General features: G+C 35.2%; 1 protein-coding gene across 19 annotated transcripts in view; it reads right to left on the bottom strand.

The window, feature by feature from the left end:
* The window catches only part of LOC143247365 (forkhead box protein P1-like), a 277,478-nt gene that overhangs the window by 53,634 nt on the left and 205,970 nt on the right, over positions 1-17,874 (bottom strand). The window contains exon 1 of one of the 19 annotated variants that reach the window (XM_076495337.1): positions 16,703-17,192. The exons of the other annotated variants lie outside the window; for them this stretch is intronic. The gene's annotated coding sequence lies outside the window, so the exon portion shown is untranslated. Of the gene's footprint in view, positions 1-16,702; positions 17,193-17,874 lie in introns of those variants that run through there. 19 annotated transcript variants of the gene reach the window in all.

Raw genomic sequence — 17,874 nt, 5'->3', positions numbered from 1 at the left:
CATAATGAGCTGACAACTGATTAGACCACTATGATTATAATGAGCTGACAACTGATTAGACCAGTATGACCATAATGAGCAGACAACTGATTAGACCACTATGATTATAATGAGCTGACAACTGATTAGACCAGTATGACCATAATGAGCTGACAACTGATTAGACCATTATGACCAATTTGGGCTGAGAGAGGAAAGAGTAATTTTATTCTAACGGAAAATTAAAATATTTTGAAATCAATTAAAATTTGTGTTAGAATTACGCAAACAAAAGTAGATAATAAATAATTCACATAATATTACAGAACTATTCAACCTCTTTTGTTTGTGGATACAGAAGAGAATGATTGATTTTTTATATCTAATTATGTAAATCTAACATTGTTAACTAAAATTATCTAGCTTAAAAACATGCATCTCTCTAGTTACCTTCTTAAAAGAATATTTTGCACGACACCTGATGCTCACATGAACAAACTAACGATTCAGATAACGTCATCTCTAGTTCTGAGTTACTGACCAGATAAAGAGCAGTCACAAGGACTTTGTCCGGCTTTTCGGACCGAATAATAGGTTTGACAGCCATTTTTACAATGGGCCAGCTGTGGCATCCCATCTAGAACCTTTGATCCTGTACCGCAGCCCTTAACACTAGCCAATAGGTTATGACATGCCCTTTTTAAGAAATCGAGACAGTTTATAAGCTGAGATTTGTTTTGTGAGTGAAAGAGTTAGCTTATGGGATCAAGGTATATAAATGTTGTAATGACAGAAAAGTGCTGTATGTCGTGTCCACAAGAATCTAACAATAGCAGGGCTAATGGTGCTGGATTCCGATATCCGCAAAATCGCGGATACATGCTTGAGAAACTCGAAAGATATTAAGGTGTTTGGCCATGGCGAATTTATGGTAACAATGAAACCACTGGGATGTTGCCAAAGTCTGGAAAATTTCGCGATACATACAGCTATATCGTTTATCTTGCGATAAGCATTTGTTTCTTTTATAGTTGAAAAGAGAGTCAAACTTAGGCTTATGACGTTTATGACAGTTTTCTAGTTGATTCCAATTAGTTTGAAAAATATTTCTCAACTCTGACTTCGAATTTTATTCCCTTGGAAACGGCCAATATCATGTTTAGCATAAGAGCAATCTGAAAGAACCAAGTAAAAGAGTAATAATTAAACATAGTGTTGTAAATGTAGTGGAGTGAAACGTTTAAGCTGGCAGAGTCAAAAGGCTTTTTGTAAGCCTGATAAAAGTGGTTAATGTCACACTTCAGTCCAGGTGGTTTTATACACATTTCTAGATTTCGAATCAAACGGGTTTAAAAACGCATTTGATATCAATATTTCGTCTGTTACAATACGAAGCCAACATTTCCTTGCCTGGAGCCGAAAATTACATTAATATTAATTTTTGGTAATACAAATCGGTAGACTTTAAGCTCGAGGTCGAATAAAATAAGAAAAAAGATAGAGTATTAAGAAATCTAAGAAAATTTGAGCTAGATATACGAAAAATAATTTAACTTGCTATCTTTTGTCGTTCAGTGCTAGAAGTGTGTCTATAACACCACTTGCTCCATTTTGAAAATCGATTTAAATACTATTTCTTTTTCCCCCCCAAGATCCATTTTTAATGTTTCTCGTGAATTGTCCCTGATGAGGAACTATATCAAGGACTGAGATAAACACCTACGTCAAGTTTACTATGTAGGTATATGACGAACTGATTAATCAGCATGATCCATACATTACCTACTTGTTAACCCTTGAAATAGAAAAGATTGAATATTTTTCTACGTAGTAAGCTATAGAAAATATTAAATGTCATAAGAGTTATTTTGTCGTTGCATGGTCAGAAAGCATTATGGAGTTTTGCGTAATAAATAACTTTTCTGATCTTATTTGCTACTCACTGCCATCTATTGGGCTGAACTTTAACTTCGAACTATTCTGTTAAAAACAATTTAAGCTGTTTTCACTTGCTGCTTTATTGAAGTTTTTTTATATTTCATATATAAATTAAATATGCTCTTCATCAATATAAGCTTAAAGAATGTCACATGTCCATATTATGGAACTAAAAATTATATTTTCAAACTTTAGTATATACTGTATTTTAATAATGAATTAATTCAAAATTACAGACAAAAGTTTCTAGCGACAAAAAAGAAAAGAAGGAAAGCGAATTGGAATTCACGAACTATTACAGTCTCAGCGTCACTCTGGTTTAAGACTTACAAAATAAAAAGTTTCGGTATGCCTCCGAAAGGTTACGTGAGTGGTATATAAATTTATCAGTCGATGAAAATGTGAGAAACAAATATAAGCGATATTTGACTTCGGTATCGAATGGCTGAAAATCATTTCACTTGTTAAGACAAAATCAATTATTGTTTCTTGTTAAACGATGAACATATCGTTTTCTATTTTATTTGCTCATATTTCTCCTACAAATTTTTTAATGTATCGAATGTGGAGAATAAAGCGCTTTTGGCACGAGGTGAATCTTACTAGCGAATCATGCTGTTTAACAAACAGGTTTTTTTGTTTTTGTTTTTAAAGTTACGAGCTTCTCTGATCGCCTAAATCACTTAGATAGCCGAAACATAGTCACGTTACTTTAGCATGTAAATGATTAAGTATGTGCGAACCTTTATTTATTTTTTATCTTGCTTCGATCTGGTAGAAGTGTTTAATTTTAAAGTTTTCTGTTTTACACCATCATAAATACGATTCCCAGAAACGAATCACATTCACGCATTTTCTCTAAAGAGATTCATGACATTTGTGTTCAGATGTTTGCATTAGACCTACGTGTACTCCCAAGTCATATGAAGGACCAACAAAAATCAATTTCCACGCGCTGGTCAAGGTGTGGTAAGCGTGGCACGAGGATCATATCATCCATTATATGCTGTCACGGACAGTTTACGCGGGAACCAGCGCGAGACACCAGCACGTAAGCATTAGAAACGTACTGCACACGACTGCTTGTCGTAAGGATACGAATGAGCAACTGAAATAGGAACAATAAACCAACAAACCGATTACCAGCCTGTCACGATAGCTCGTTTTTAAAAATCGAGTAAAGTGGAAATCGCAAAGGATATCAAGTTTCCTTTCGAATTCAGTAACAAACAACAAACTGGTGTAGTGTTCGCGTTTAATACCGTTAAACCGAAGCTGCCTTTACACTTCAAATACATAACGGATGTACTTCATGTGTAGTTTGGTTATTTTAAGCGGTCATGTGTAAAGTCTAGCTTTTCCAAGTTGCATCATAATAAGTCAACACATGTCTCTATAAAAAACGGACGTACTTCATGTTTTTTTGGTTTTTTTCCATTTTTGCGCAAAGCAACACGACTACTACTTGTGCTAACTGTCCCTAATTTAGCAGTGTAAGACCAGATGGAAGGGAGCTATTCATTACCATCCCCCGCCAACTGTTGTGTTTCTCTTTTATCAACGAATAGCGGGTTTGATCGTCACAATATAACGCCTCTACGGCTGAAAGGATGAACATATTTGGTGTGATGAGGATTCAAACCCGCCACCCTCAAATTATGAGTCGAGGGCCCTACCCATCTGGCCATGCCGGGCCCGACACGGTGAGACAAGCTTGCTTTATTTTAAGCATAAAGAACTTTCTGTAAGTTGTATGGCAAAGATCAAACTCCAAACCTTATTACTGTAAGAGTTCAAGGTTACAGCTGAGCCACTGAAGGTGGGAAGAGAGGTAAACACAAGGAACTTTCCATAATATGTCTACGGCACGAATCAAACTCCGAACTCCAGGGTTACAGTTGAACCATTGGGGAGGAAGGTGAGGGAGAAATAGACTAGTGTAAGACTAGAGGGAAGGCAGCTAGTTATCACCACCCACCGCCAACTCTTGGATTACTCTCTTACCAACGAATAGTGGGATTTACCATCACGTTATGACGCCCTAAAGGCTGAAAGGGCGAGCATATTCGGTGCGATGGGGATTCAAACCCGCGAGCCTCGGGTTACGAGTCGAACGTCTTGACCCACCTGGCCATGCCGGGCCAGGAGAGTAGAGACACCTTAGAACTGCTAAACACGGAAATGAAACTGATTATTGATATAACAGACAATTAAAAAATGATAGACCCGGAGGATCAGTTTTACAAGTTACATACTGGAATTTAATTTTATATTAACAAGTTTATGATTTATAACTAATATTATTATTTTAGTGTGACAAGTAATGCATGATTTTAAAGGTTTACGTTCTTAATATTTGGCGGAAAATATACCCATTACAATCAACATGTAATATAAAATGAAAAATTCTTTTATTTTCCAAAGAAGAATTTTTAAGTTATTTTACAAACTAGTATGCATAATAGTGTATATATTTCACATAATGAAAAACTGATTAGCTTGACCTCAGTACAGCATTCCATGGAAGAAGCTATGAAAACTACGAATCAATATCAACTTCGTTTTAACTCACTGATTTGAATTATTAAAAATTCGTATTTGCTATAATGTTTGTTAGACTATAAGTAAATGAGAAACTATCACTGTGATATGCCATTTTATTCGTTAAATTAAAATACAACGTAATCGTAATAAAACACGTGGTTGTTACACTTGAGTGGAGCTATACGTCGCCTCAGAACTCAACAAGGTGTAATATCACGCGCTGCGGTTAAAGTTTTCCACGCACATCAGTCAGTACGCTTTCTTTTGGAAAGCACTAAAAAATCCACGAAAAAGTTGCCTAAAGAGCATAATTAGAGATTTAATGGACTGCTAATCATCTTAAAAAACAGACATATAGTCACACTACGGAAACAATCATTGACCGTATTGCGTTCTTTCTGTTCTTTTCTTTACATTCGAAGAGGGGGGGGGGGGATAGCGAGAATTTCTTAGCTACAGAACGTGTAGAACCATAAAAGTAATTAGAGAAAGAAGGAAGAAAAAGAACACGTTGAAGTAAAGCACAGTACAAAAGCAGCTAGCCAGTGCCAAACACAGGACTTTATTTTTATCACTTATTACTCTCAGACGCTGACTACGCCAATTGTCATTAGCGACTAAGTTCAGGAAGTTTGTCTTATCTCCGTGATGTAAAGAGAGGAAAATTCTCAGATAAATTAAGCAGATTATATTCGCTTTTATCAATCAGGAATGGATAAAAAAAAGGTTCTAAGATTGTCCCAGTTCTTCAACATAAAGAAAAAAAACCACACAAAGAAGAGAATAAATTGTCAACAGTCACCCAATGGAAGACGCAAACATAATTTTAAGGGTTTTGATAATTACAAATGTTAAGAAAATGTCACGAACAATTCTGTTCTCATGGAATCAGATTTCCACTGATGAAAGTGTAACAGCGAATCTTCACATGCTTGTTCATATAATGATTTAGTATACGACTTTACTTTGGTAGACGTGTCTTGCTTGTAAGTCTTGTCCATTATCACCATCTAACGGAACAGCGGGCAATCTCGCGAGCACGCGATTGAAAATCATAAATCCGAACGTCATGATTTTCACCCCCGGAAATGTTTAAGGCGAAAATGACTTCATTTCTGGTCAGTGTTACAACAGTTAAATACCTGCAATAGCAATTGAGTTGGGATAAGTTGATTAAATTGTGGGAAAATGTGACTTTTTAGTACATAAACATGATATGACCTGAAGCCAAGAAAACGTTGCTACTAACAGAACATTAAATGTCATTGACATTTTGTTTCAGTACAGAAAATGCTGTCATTCTAGGCTGGACCATTTATAAGTAATGATAACATGTACCGATTTAAAAATAATATCTTTTAGAGAGCAAAATGTTTCTGGAAGGAAAACGTTGTCTTCTATTTTATTTCGCGCAAATCTACACGAGGGCTATCTGTGCTAGCCGTTCCGAATTTAGCAATGATAAATGTAGAGGAAAGGGAACCAATTGGCCACACATATTGCGAATTAAGCATCCTAACCGCCAGCTCCTGATAAGCTGGAGAGAATGGAGCCATCACCTAACTTTCTAATTGTGATAAAATTATTTTATTAAATTTTTTTTTATATTTTTTGTTGCTGGTACAAACCCTATAATGACCCACTTTTTGTTACTAGATATAGTTAGAATATTTTACCGGTGAACATAAGTTTTACCTAGTTTGGAACTTACTCTGCAGTTTTAAAGTGTTGCTGAAAGAAATGTCTGAAAACAAACAGTAACGGTTTACTAACTTCAATCAGTTCGTCAACAGAGGTCGAACAGTCCATTTTATGTTCATTGTTTTGTTTGTTTTTTGAATTTCGCACAAAGCTACTCGAGGGCTATATGTGCTAGTCGTCCCTAATTTAGCAGTGTAAGACTAGAGGGAAGGCAGCTATTCATCACCACCCACCGCCAACTCTTGGGCTACTCTTTTACCAACGAATAGTGGGATTGACTGCTCATTATAACGCCCCCACGGCTGAAAGAGCGAGCATGTTTGGTGCGACGGGGATGCGAACCCGCGACCCTCAGATTACGAGTCGTACGCCTTAACACGTTTGGCCATGCCGGGCAAATTTTATGTTCATATTTCAGGTTTACTGTACCAAAATATTACATATTAACGTATTTATATAGACACGTACATGAGAGGCCGATTATAAAAAAATAGTTTACTATTCTAACGTCCATGTCACAGAGTTGCAAAATTTAGTAAAATGAAAAAAAAATTAAAGAGAATATAAGAAAGACAATTATAAAGATAATTATAACACCTTGTAAAATATTCCATCAACACGTTTTCTTCCTTTTTTTTGTATTTTATTTGCACTGAAAATGAATGACCAGCTACAAGATAATGTATGGTTTCAAGCAATTGTACTTTGTATCATATGTTATTTTTTTTCATGATTGTTTAAGGTGTATAGCGATACATCAAAGATTTAATGACTGGAAGTGGCACCATATCCAGGTTAATACCTGGAAACCGTACTGTCCAGGCTGTAACAATGTCTACTGACTGATTTCACGAAAGCATGTTTTACCAAAGTCCTGATACTCTGTCCAGTAGGTACACATGGCGAGCTTGCTCGTGGATCCAAACCACACTTGTAATCAGCGGTGGTTGATCAAACTTCTGTAAACTCTCCAGATGAGTGTTGACCTGGTCTTGAACGAAAAATAAGTTTTGTCTAGGTAGCCAGTTGTTGTCAATTCTCATTTAAGCTAATAATCGGAAAAGTCTAGCCATTCTTTGGTAGCATGGGCGATCTTAAACCTGTAGGAATATAAGTCAGTGTTTACATATAACAGTTCGATTGTGGCTTGCGTAAGTCCGGTGTGCTTGGCACCTCGGTTGACGCTGTATTCCCCTTGACGATTTTGTTCTCCATTAACAAGTGCAGTTTATTAGACTTCCTCCAGAAACTAAACGAATGAGATGGGCTAACTGTTACGAGTTACAACCACTCAGGTTGTTAACATTTTTAACTGTTTATGATACGCCCCACTACCATATGGGCCTCTTTGTTCACTGCTTTTGTGTCGATAGAATATCAGCATTGAATCACTGTGAAAACGAGTTGTACAATCTAGCAGTTTTAACATTCAGAAGAAATCTGTTAAAGGGAACTATTACTAAAAGCACCTGGCATGTTTGCTGCTTGACTTATACAGTTCTCAATATAAAAAATGCTACAATAACCACCCCATGGGGACAATTATTTTTATACAAGAACATCTTTTTCCCATCGTCTCATCAGTTCATCTCCGATTGCAAGTTTTCGAGGTATTGAGATTATACAAAGTTAACTGTAAAGATATCAATATTAAATATGTTCCATCCTATAGAAGTTAGAATAATATAATTGTATGAAAATTTGAATAGGCCAATTATATAGCATCAATTGTATATTTAAGGAAATTACAATTGGCCAATTGTACATTCATGGTGAGATCAGACAATTCTATAGTTATGGAAAGCAGAAAAGGTCGACTGTATAGCAGTGGAGGTTATGAGCGTTGGAATACGCTAATTATACAGCTACAAAAGTTATAATAGGTCAATTGTACAGTTATTGACGTTAGAATAGATTGCTTGTATGGTTATTGTTAGAACAGATCAATTGTATAAATTAGGAAGCGAGAATAGGCCTCTTGTAAAGCTATGGAAATTAGAATATACCAACCACATAGGTAGGGACGTTCAAATAGGGTTACTTGTTTAGTTATGGATTTTACAATAGGTCAGTTGTATAGCTATGAAATATAGCATAGGTCAGTCGTATTGTTATGTAAATTAGAATAAGCCTACTTTACAATTATGAAGGTTAAAGTAGGCCAATTGTATAGCTATGGAAGTTAGAATAAGTAAACTGTATGGTTACGGAGATGAAAAATAAGTCAACTCTATAGTTGTGGAGTTTATACTTGGTCAATTTTTTAGTTAAGGAAACTAGAAAAACGCCTGTTGTAAAGATAAAGGAGTTGAAATAGGCTAATTGTATAGTTGTCAAGTTAGAAGTTAGACTGTGTAGTTATGAAAGTTAGAATCATATAATGCTATATTCATGTACGAACACAGCTAATCTTATAATGATGAAAATTAGAACAGGCCAAATGTATAGTTATGGAAGTTAAAAATAGGCCAACTGTATAGTTGAAAATGCCTATTGTTTAGGAACGAAGGCTAGAATAAGTGAATTGTACAAGTATGAAGGTTAGAATAAGTCAATTGTACAAGTATGAAGGTTAGAATAAGTGAATTACAAAGTTAACAAAACAATTGTACAGTAATTGACATTAGAGTAGGCTAATTGTATAATTATGGAGGTTAAAAAAGGACAACTGTAGAGTTAAGAAGGACAAGCTAATTCTATATCTATGGTTAGAAAATATCAGTTGTATAGTTGGAAACTATAACAGTTCAGTTATGTAGTTATTTAGATTAAAAAAGTCAATTGTATATTTAAGGAAGCTACAATAGGCCAACTGAATAGTTATGACAGTTAGAATAAGCCAACTGTATAAAACATGTAGGTTAGAATAGGCCAATTTTATAGTTACAAACTTTCAAATAGGTCAACTGTATGGTTATGGAAGCTATAATAGGCCAACTGTATAGTTACAGAGGTTACAGTTGTATGATTACGGTTAGAACAGTCAGTTGTATAGTTATGAATATTATAAAATATCAATTGTGTTGTTATAAAGAGTAGAATAGGACAGTTGTTCAGTTATGTACGTTAGAATAGGCCAATTGTGCGGTTATGGATGAGTGTTATAACAAACCATTTGTATAGTTACGAAAGTTAGAAAAGGCCAATTGCATGATCATAGAAGTTAGAATAGGCCAATATTATAGTTATGAAGGTTAGAATATGTCAACTGTATAGTAACATTAGCATGTTCACGAAGTGTGTAGTTTGTATGGCTCTGTAGTTATAGGTGATATGATTGTATCGCGCATGTTATATGAATCCGATTATTAGATTATTTTAGTACGATTCTAATTAAAACACTGCCACCGATACATAGTACATTTTAAGCTCTCAAGTTATAGTTAAGCGCTGTTTGAGTTAATTCAAACTTATCTTGCTAGCAAATGACCTATTCATTCCACCATGAAATTATAAACCCGAGAACATCTGTATTTATACCTAATATCGCTCGCCGTATGACGGACAAATGTGTCTGTGAAGAACACTGCATTATTCCTCCATGGCAAAGAACTCGTTCAAATAATTCAGTAGCACTTAATTCAGGATAAGAAAACTAAAGAACTAAAAAGCTTCCCTAATCAACTACTTTCTGTTTTCAGGGGGAACTATACATAAACTGGATTTTTAAGTGTGGCGACTTTACTCATATACGAAAATTTATCAACTGCAATGTTTAAAGGCTTTTCAGCAGTTAATAACCAACGGTTTTAGTTTTCAACTGCAATGCTAAAATAGGGTCAATTTTAAACAAAATAAAAAAAGAAGCTGATGAACGGTAATATATCATGGTGTAACTGAATATTGGTTTATTAGCTTCAACTTAACTTTTTATACAGTCCTACTTTAATATCCGTACCTTTAGAAGTAAATCATACAATATATGTAGAAATACTAAAAGGAATATAGCCTTGTTCCAAAGAACCTGAACCACTAAGGCAGAGAAAAACTGGGTTCGATATTATGTGCACCAGTTTGTGAACAATATTTACCGTTTACCTCACTATAAACTGACGTGGTAGCTAATACATTTCTTCAAAAATACGAAACACGAGGACTAATTCTACTTTGTCAACACTCTAAGCAGAACATGAAATCTAAGACCAAGGTAGCGCATAACCATTCAGTGTTGTCTGAAAAACACATTTCAAAGAAGGAAAACACACATACACACCTCAGGGGATTTTATATACAGAGGCTTTTTTAAAATTACAAATATGTATATATGTTGTATAGGAACAAACAGAAAAATCATAGATACACGCTCAATCATTTCTCCACGAAAAAAATTTAAGACTGGTTTCATCATTCACTTGATCCTAAGTTAATAGTTATACAGTGAGTTCATCATTCACTTGATCCTAAGTTAATAGTTATACAGTGAGTTCATCATTCACTTGATCCTAAGTTAATAGTTATACAGTGAGTTCACCATTCACCTGATCCTAAGTTAATAGTTATACAGTGAGTTCATCATTCACTTGATCCTAAGTTAATAGTTATACAGTGAGTTCATCATTCACTTGATCCTAAGTTAATAGTTATACAGTGAGTTCACCATTCACCTGATCCTAAATTAATAGTTATACAGTGAGTTCATCATTCACTTGATCCTAAATTAATAGTTATACAGTGAGTTCATCATTCACTTGATCCTAAGTTAATAGTTATACAGTGAGTTCACCATTCACCTGATCCTAGGTTAATAGTTATACACTTTGAGTTTATAAGAACACTTATTAATGTGGTTATACATTAAAAGTTTCAGATGCCTCATTTTTATAATATTGTGATTGTTGTTTCACTTGTGAACAACATCACGGCAACTTGGACATGAGTTCGCACGCTCATGAGGTAAAAATATGTTTAAGAGAACGTTACAGTGAGCATTCATGTGAATTCGTGATTGGCAGCTTGTTGCTGTAGAAACTTATTCCGCACTTTGTTGGGTGCGAAATCCAAGTGACGTTTTTATCGCACCATTAGATGAGAAAAGAATATACCAAGATTTGGCTTTAGATTCTGTTGACTGGATGCTTCCTTCTAGTCTGTCAGTTCAAAACTAGAGACGACAATGTCCAGTTATCTCATGAAGCATCTGATCTTTAGAATCTTAATTAAAACTACGGTTGTTTTTACAACTGAACTTCACCGTCTTTACTTCTCACGTTGTACGGTATCTTGATTGTCCTTTTATTCCCAGCTTTCACTTCTTTGCCGATTCACAAATTTTTAAACATGGAAAAATTTTTTACATCTCAAAGACCAATCTAGCCAGCTCATGATCCTTAGACAACAAGACCAATCTAGCCATCTTATGATTACGACTACGCCATATATCTTGTTCAGAATTCTGAGGAACTTGATTCAAGTAAAACGTAATGATATTAACAAATACTCAGTATTAGCATATAAAAATATTGGTTTAATAATCCTTAATCACCTTAATTGTCACTAGTTTATATTATAACAGTTTTTTTTTTCATGCAGTTTGATAATATAAATAACGACTTAACCATTACTTTGTCCTATGCCGGCCAGCCTTATGGTCCTATTATTTACCGAAAGGCTTCTTTAGCACTGAATATAAAATATAGTGGTTGAGGCTTTGTTATAGCGATATTCTTTTACATATAAGTTCTTGAAATTCTAGAAGCTACTCTATCTCTGATCATTTGGTGGATCATAAATCTTACATTAGTAAATTGATCTGTTTTTTCGTGTTAGGTTATATCGAAATTTAAAAAGCAACTGATCAAGCATTGTTTTTCCACGTTTCTTGTGAAATAAGAGAAGTTGGGTTTTTTGTTAAATGTGGAACCATAATTCTTATACGATTATTTGAGTTTCTACTGCGTGTTATTGTTTAGAACAGAAGACGTGGAAACTCTAAACCAGTGATTTTCAACCTTTTTCTCTTCGCGAACCCTTTGAATAATAATAGTTTTCACAGAGAACCAATTTTAAGCAGTAATAAATTTTGTAAAATAAAATAATTTTTGAAAGTGTCGAATTTGTTAAAAATAAAGCATTTCTGTGACATACAAAATGCAACACGTTATAATAAAATCTGAATCTCCGACATTTTCATCAGTTTGTAATTAGTACATGGTAAAACTAAGATATGATTCTTGAAACATAATTGAAAAACAACTTAAAACTATTTAACTAAGTTAAATTAATGAGACTTCTGTTTTGAAGAACACGGTACTTTAAAATTTGATTCAACTGAAAAGAAATGTAGTCTTAAATTTGGTTTTGAATCAAGCTATTTCCTTCCGCAAATATTTATATAAATTAGAAAAAAATTAAAATATTGGTAAGAACTGTAGAACCAGGAAAGTGAAAAAGACGCCATTAACAAATTTTTCTCTCGGACCCCTAGAAATTTGCAAACCACCGGTTAGGAATTGCTACTCTAGACTTTGAACAATATGGTAATTCTTAAACTTAAAACTCACAAGTATTTGCTTAAGGCTATCTGCGAATGTCTGTCCTTAATTTCAAATTGATAGAATTATAGGGAAGGTAGGTAGTCCATAGTATCTATTGTCAACTCATCAGCTGTTCTTGTTTAATTGTATAATGAGATTTGACTATCACTTTTAAAGCATATAACTAAAGTGAGGAGTGACTCTTTTGACGCAAGGGGTTGTAAGCCACGAATCGTATAAATCAAAGACTTGGCACACTAACGACTAGTCCATAGTTTCATGATATTTTAAGGCTATTAATACTTTCGTGGGGCCAGGTCAAATATTGGTATTTTATATCATCATGACTACTAAATCTGAACTATGACTTTAACATAAAACAATTTTCAGTGAACAGAATATTAAAATGAATTGATGTATTGAAAGCTGACGGGCATTGTTGGTTGTCAAGGTTGTCACCAGGGCTTGATTGTTTGTTTTGGATTTTGCGTAAAGCTACACGAGGGCTATCTGCGCTAGCCGTCCCTAATTTAGCAGTGTAAGACAAGAGAGGAGGCAGTTAATCATCACTACCCACCACCAAATCTTGGGCAACTCGTTTACCAACGAATAGTGGGATTGAACGTAACATTATAACGTCCCCACAGCGAGCATGTCTCGTGTGACGGGGATTCGAACCCGCAACTCTCAGATTATGAGTCGAGCACCTTGACCATCTGGCCATGTCGGGCCGACCAGAGCTTTAATCAAGATTGTAAATCTAGTTGTAATGTTATCAATAAATAACCTGAAGTGAAACGTATTTTGAAAGGGTTATTACAAAGATATATGTTTTCCCACTATTAAGCTGTTTCACATGTTACATACTCATCAAGGGGAAGCTATTGCATTATTCCACAATTCTCTCAGTTATAAGGTAAAATTTACTATTTGCAATGAGTATGTAGATAGTTACCTACCATCCTTGATAAGTACTTGGTTTTGCTGCAACTGTACTGAATATTAAATGAGTCAGACGATTCAAAAACAAGGGGTGGGTGATGGCCACGAAGTCCCAAACATTATCCGAGCCAACAATTTCAGTTCGTTGAGAAACTGATCCTTACGTTACCATTATTTTGAATAATTTGAAAATGATGACAAGGTTTGATGGTACACTTCACCATTTTAATATATCCACTGCGATAGTAAGAACTGTGTTCCAACTAATTCCTCCTTAAAAAAAACAAAAAATAATTTTTAGAGTGGTACACTTAGTACCAGTGTGCTCGAACTGTGAATCCTAGGGCTTAAGGTTTGTGGTAAGTTACTATAAAGAACGTGCTCCACTCATTGGGTCGGGGTATGCTATAAAAGTGATGATCAAAATACCATTATTTGGCTGAACAAAAGGAGCACAAGAGTTGGCGGTGTGCGAGTTATTTGTTATTTTGAGCCCTCAAACAGAAGCGTCAACTGGGTATCTTGCTGTACCTTTCGTAAACATTCCAGCAAACATTTTCAACTTTTAGCTAAATCTGACCTGTGCACACAACATAAGGCCCTTGTGTTCACGCGCCAAGAGGTAATGACTAAATTCAACTTTTCCATAGAATCCATTAACGAACGGGAATATACTTTTCGGTAGCAAAGCTATGGGAGAAAGTTTGAACGTCCACGCTTTACTCGTTGTTCTCTCTTACCAAAACTTAAATCCAGCTGTAACTGAACTTTACCGAGGTATTTGTTCAGTTTCAGTATCCTAAATATAACGAATCTAAAATTCAATACTTACAATTGTTTGTTTGTTTTGAATTTCGCGCAAAGCTACTCAAGGGTTATCTGCGCTAGCCGTCCCTAATTCAGCAGTTTAAGACTAGAGGGAAGGCAGCTAGAGATCACTACCCACCGCCAACTCTTGAACTAGTCTTTTACCAACGAATAGTGGGATTAACCGTCACATTATAACGCCACCACGGTTGAAAGGGCGAGCGTGTTTGGTGCGACGGGGACTCGAACCCGCGACTTTCAGATTACGAGTCAAACACCTTGACTCGCCTGGCCATGCCGGGCCCAATAGTTACAAATAAGCAGGTACGTTTCAGTGTCAGAGCAATGCCAAGGAGTCTGGAGTATGTTAGAACAATGCTGGGAAGCCTAGGGTTATTGTTATAGTAATGCTTGGAAATCTAGGAGTATTTTTATTGCTCTGACACACATCTCTGTGGAGTATAGAATCATACATTGTTTCAGAATCTAGTGATCGTGAGAGAACTTAAGATACTTAACTTCAACTTCTAAACTGCTGGTTTTGGAATACTAGTGACTACTTTACGTATCGTAATCAATTGTTTATGATAATAAACAAACTCATAAGAAGTTAAGACTAAGTTTTCAACTTTATGATAACTTAACATTCTTAACAGTAACGATTATGACCTCTAAACTCACCTTTGTAACGTTAATATTCTACGTATACGTTGCGCTACAGTGCAATGTACTAAATGTAACACCTTTAAACATACCAGCTTTGGGCTTTCTTTATTGGACTAACAGTGTGTCAAAGGAGAACAAATGTGAGAATACGACCCTCACAACTTGTAAAGATGATCTCATGTTTCTCAAACATTGTTTCTTCGATCAGGATCTTTGTAAAAAGTGTGTACTGTACACTGTACTGTACTGTATACAAGCTCAATGTGACCAGAATGAACACCGGCCCAACATATATCAAGAATCTGTAGTTAATAGAACTACATGTAAGCAGTACTGAGACAGTGACTTACCTCACTGTTTTATGCTAGTGTGTTGTTATGTTCAATAATACATCATCGTTACTGAGGTTACATGAGTGTGACACAGAGTTGAAACTGCATAATTTATTATACTAAACTCTCACTTAATAATGTATAGATATGTAAAGAGCCAAACATATTGAAATACATATTACGTTACCAATAGTAACTTATAATTAGTTTGGATTGTGTCTAATCTGTTAAATCAATGTGTTCTATTTTTGCGCCGTTTTCTGTGACAAAATTATCACTTAAATGAACCAGACAGTAAAGTGCAAATTAACGAATGATAACCGGGACAGTCAGCGTGTCTCTGCTAAACGTCAGATGATGAAAAGAGGGAATATAAATAGTAGAAATGGGGATACGTTTATGTTAAAGAATGTAACTAGTAGAACTGTGGGATACGTTTAGGTTAAAGAATGTAACTAGTAGAACTGTGGGATACGTTTAGGTTAAAGAATGTAACTAGTAGAACTGTGGGATACGTTTAGGTTAAAGAATGTAACTAGTAGAACTGTGGGATACGTTTAGGTTAAAGAATGTAACTAGTAGAACTGTGGGATACGTTTAAGTTAAAGAATGTAACTAGTAGAAACTGTGGGATACGTTTAGGTTAAAGAATGTAACTAGTAGAACTGTGGGATACGTTTAGGTTAAAGAATGTAACTAGTAGAACTGTGGGATACGTTTAGGTTAAAGAATGTAACTAGTAGAACTGTGGGATACGTTTAGGTTAAAGAATGTAACTAGTAGAACTGTGGGATACGTTTAGGTTAAAGAATGTAACTAGTAGAACTGTGGGATACGTTTAGGTTAAAGAATGTAACTAGTAGAACTGTGGGATACGTTTAGGTTAAAGAATGTAACTAGTAGAACTGTGGGATACGTTTAAGTTAAAGAATGTAACTAGTAGAACTGTGGGATACGTTTAGGTTAAAGAATGTAACTAGTAGAACTGTGGGATACGTTTAGGTTAAAGAATGTAACTAGTAGAACTGTGGGATACGTTTAGGTTAAAGAATGTAACTAGTAGAACTGTGGGATAGTTTGAGATTAAATATATTCATGGTAAACGTAGAATGATGTGAAACGGTAAGTCAGAGACGACTCTAGTTAGAATATAAATAAGATACAGCTAAACAAATATTAATAAAGCCAACCCATAGCAAGAACTTGTGATGTGAAACACTTGAGAACATTAAGATGTGTCCGTCTCATTATGAGCTTTATGAATGTCAGAAATGAAATATTCCTTTACGATGTTAACTTTCGCCCATACAGAGAACTTACCTCAGCCTCGTCTCCAACCTTCTTCTGATTCACAGCTTATATCAGCTTCCTAAGTCAAGAGAAATACCAAGCGCCGTGCGATGCACGGGTGCACGTGCATGTGCATACACTGTATTTGCGTCTCAAGTTTTTCAGAACACTCTTCACCGGGACGCTTAATCCATGCCCGTTTATCTCTATTTACTCGGATGCTGAGTAACAAAATCTGGCAGGCGGTTCCCATGGCAACTAATGGAATGGCCAATCAAGTTTGTGTTTATTCTTACATAATAGACAATCAGGCAGGACAGCCGATGTGGATTATGCAAGCTGCTGAGCGAGCCTGTGTTTGCTCAGCGCCGATGAGCTGAAGGCCCGGGACGGCAACTAAACACAGGCGCTCTCGGGTTTCTCGGCCTCCCGGCTTCTTTCCTTACCAGCACGTCTGAATGGCAAACAGCATGTGAACAGGAAATAACGAGGCAAGAACATTGGTGTCGAAGAAAACTTGTGTCCATTCTATAGTTTCTTTCTGTTTTCTAACTTTTTTTCTCTCTCTCTCTTTATCAAAGAGAATTTTCTCTATGCTTCTGAAAACACAGGAGTATTTGAAACAAGAATACATTTTTTTATAACCATGTTCACTTCAGTTAGTTAAACTGATAAATATAACAAAACGCGACTCTTATCTTATTTTCTCGAGAACATTCTTGTTAAACATTCAAGCTGTGTTCGTATATACATTCATATCACTAACAATGACAAGTCACGTGTTTTTCATAGCAAACTGAGATCTTTACATACAGTTAACGTGTTTAATATTCAGTAACATTAAAGTTTCACTTTAAACAAGTTTTTATTAGACTTGGCAGTAAACGCTGTAACCTAGTTCAAATAAACTAGTTTCAACGTTATAAAAAAACAACATACATCTTACTCAATTGATGCGGTTTTGTCCAGACTTAGATAGAAAATACAAGATATTTTAAGAAAGATAACTTATACTAATTAATTACAGATTACCGTAAGAACAATATTTGTATATTATTCCACGCCTAGGTTTAGAGAACAAAACTTCGCAGACAAATTACTGTAGAATAATTCTTGATATAATATAATGATTACAGATGATTAATATCAGCAAAATGAGCTAACCAAATTATATTGTGATCATTATATAAGGTTTGATATTA

This window comes from Tachypleus tridentatus, chromosome 3, assembly GCF_004210375.1.
Source record: "Tachypleus tridentatus isolate NWPU-2018 chromosome 3, ASM421037v1, whole genome shotgun sequence".
NCBI lineage: Eukaryota > Metazoa > Arthropoda > Merostomata > Xiphosura > Limulidae > Tachypleus > Tachypleus tridentatus.
The sequence above is the reverse complement of the archived record's forward strand: the minus strand, read 5'-3'. Positions and strand labels throughout refer to the sequence as shown.